The sequence below is a fragment of the Montipora foliosa genome, chromosome 1, assembly GCF_036669935.1.
Source record: "Montipora foliosa isolate CH-2021 chromosome 1, ASM3666993v2, whole genome shotgun sequence".
Taxonomy (NCBI): domain Eukaryota; kingdom Metazoa; phylum Cnidaria; class Anthozoa; order Scleractinia; family Acroporidae; genus Montipora; species Montipora foliosa.
In genome coordinates this window covers 17,192,405-17,195,299 of record NC_090869.1, presented here as the reverse complement: position 1 = coordinate 17,195,299, position 2,895 = coordinate 17,192,405, and positions in this window count along the sequence as shown.

Below are 2,895 nucleotides of genomic sequence, written 5' to 3'. Positions count from 1 at the left end.
CCAGTTGACAAACCCATTTCAAGCGCTAGCCCTTCTCCAGAGCGAATGGGTCATTTCGCTCACGAGTCAGTTCGCTGTGACGCGAAGGACCAACGCTCGAAACGTCAGCTTTCAGACTTCTTTACCATGATATCGACCCACTTGATAAACTCATTTCTGTGTTTCACTCTCCAGCCACAGGCTACACAGCACACAGTTTCCGTTTAGAAACTGAATCCCCCTTTTTTTTCCAGTAAACATGTTGTTAGACAGACCTGCGTCAGGGTGGTAGCCAGAAAAAAATTACTACAGAGGCAATGTCCATGGTTAAATTCTCTTCGTGGGCATTTAGGGTGTTTTTGATGCCAATATTTAAAGGAAGCACTGGGATCCCGCATTGTTGAAAAATAACGGAAAAAATGATTTAGGCAATTGCCTCGGATTGGTCCCGTGAGTTGTTCAAACGATGGATAGCGCTATCCGCCGGATAAATCACTATCCAATAGATACGTCGTCAATAGCGAATCCCGAATTACACCATCCACTGGATAGTGATTTATCCGGCGGATAGCGCTATCCATCGTTTGAACAACTGGGACGGGTCTGAGATATAAGCTATGCGTACTAAACGATGCATGCCATGTTTATGTCGTCGAAAGGTCTTGCTTCGCCCTCCCTGCCTTCCTAGAACTTTTCAAAGCCAATGACAATTACTTATCGATTCAGATTTATACAAATAAAAGCCTTTGTTAAGTCAGTCTCAGCAAGAATGGGTGTTGCTACATTGTAAAGGCACTTTAAAGTCCTTTTATAAGGCTACGGTGTTGAGAAAGAATCGTGGTTTGGAAAGACTGTGCCTTCTGTTAATTTGCTCAAGCTAATGTTAGAAACGTATTACCAGTGAGGGTTGCGTTGCGCTAACAGTCAATGGCATTGGTAAAACCATTTGCTTACTACGTAAAGGGTTGGCACTTCCTTGCTGTAAAATTTTGGCAGCTATTTCCATTAAATTCGAGAGGCATACTCCCACAGAATACAACAAACTATGCGTGCACGATTACTCTGTTAAAGAATGCAAACTACGCTAATTATCTATTCAATTTACTTCATAAATATGACAAAATATTACACAGCAAGGGTTTTCTCTCAGGCGTGAAACAAAACAACACCCGAAATCGACTAAAATTGGAGAGAGAGAGAGAGAGAGAGATTTCTTGTTTTACTGATCTGACAATGTTGTTTTTTCACACAGTAAAGACGTTTGCATCGTAAAGATAGGACGACGTTTTTCATTCAAGGAATCACGTTTTTACGTGTTGTTCGTTCAGGTAGCTTTGTGAAAATCCGTGCATTGGTTTTATCAACAGCCATCAGATATTTGTCTTGTAGGTCACCGAAAAATGCACTTTGCTGCTCTTTCGGTAAATTCCAAGAGTTGTAACAGTAATGACCTCACGCCAACTAACCAAGACTAAAGAAGCAGTCTGGTGGTACTGGTTGGGCGTAGCCGAACATATGCATACGATATCGAGAGATGATAGAAGCAACAAACATAAGTGTCTTTGTTGAGGGACTGAATTTATTCAAGGCGATCACAATTGTTCTCTGTATACGATATACCATATTAATGTTATGAGTTCTAATATACTCAAAAAGAGAATCAAGAGAAGGGATAAAATACAGCGTCAAAGCCGTTAAACACTGCTAATCTCGGCTATCGACATCGAAATGTATCCTGAAGTGTATTAAAATGGTATAAGTTTCTCAAGTGAGATTAATAGAGAAGAATATGTGAGGTCGATTATGTAATAAACATTCCCACTACACATTTGCTTTCTTTGAGTCCCTTAAATCTTGTTGGGGAGAATGCTCAGTGTTTGTCTTACTTTTCTGACTTGCTTTAATCGGTACAGTCAGTTGCGCCAACTGCGAAAGTTGAGTGGCATCGCCTCATCAATTATCACCTTGACACATGCAATGAACTGCTAATCTTCCTCTTGCATGGAGTGAGAACGGAGGATTCAAATCCACAGATTCAAGCCTTGGCCATGAAGATCATGTTCTTTGTATCGCTGGATTAGTCCCCTCCAATGAAGTATCTGGTATGACTTGTCTTGTAGCGGTATCTGCGCCCATCCTCCAGCAATGGTGTCCCACAACCCAAAGCTCTCTCTTCATGAATAGCAAGTAGATCTCTGTTCAATCTGCAGTTAATATGATCGAGTTTCTTCTCAAATAGTTCATTTTCTTCAATGACTTCAAGACTGGGAAAAAAGCGAAACTTGGGATATTTTCTCCGCCTCTTAAGCCGGTGTCGATTTCGCTTAGGGCTTTGCATCATGCTTTGATCAATAGCTGCTAGATCATCTTTGAATTCCCAAGCACTTTTCTGGCCGTATTTGAAATCAAAATCGAAAAATTTTGCCAAGCTGAGTTCTTTCATAGTCACAGGCATTTCCTCATGTGAGAATGAATGTTCTGTCGAGTCTTCGTAATATGTTATTCTTTGTCGCATGTTTAGCTACAATTTTTTTCGTCTTGCCCTTATACACACTCGATGCTTCTAGTTCAAACGTTATTCACCAACTGACGTTTTAAAACAATCCAATAGCTTTTACCCACTTCATTCTAGCTTTTGGGGGCCAGTATCTTAATTAAAGCAAACGATAGAGACGTTCAGTTATGCATTCCTAAATTGTGCAATATCGAAATGTGGTTAGCTGAGAGCCATTGAAAGAATGCGCCCGAATGATTGCCAGATAATTCCTTATAAAGAGCTACCTCAAATTCTTTGATCATGAATTGACACTTTGACGAAGTTGTTTTCTCATGAAAAGCACATTAAGAGTGCCTTTTTGAAACTGAGAAATATTTTTAATGACTGTAAAACGCAGAACTGCTAAGGAGTGGTCAGGA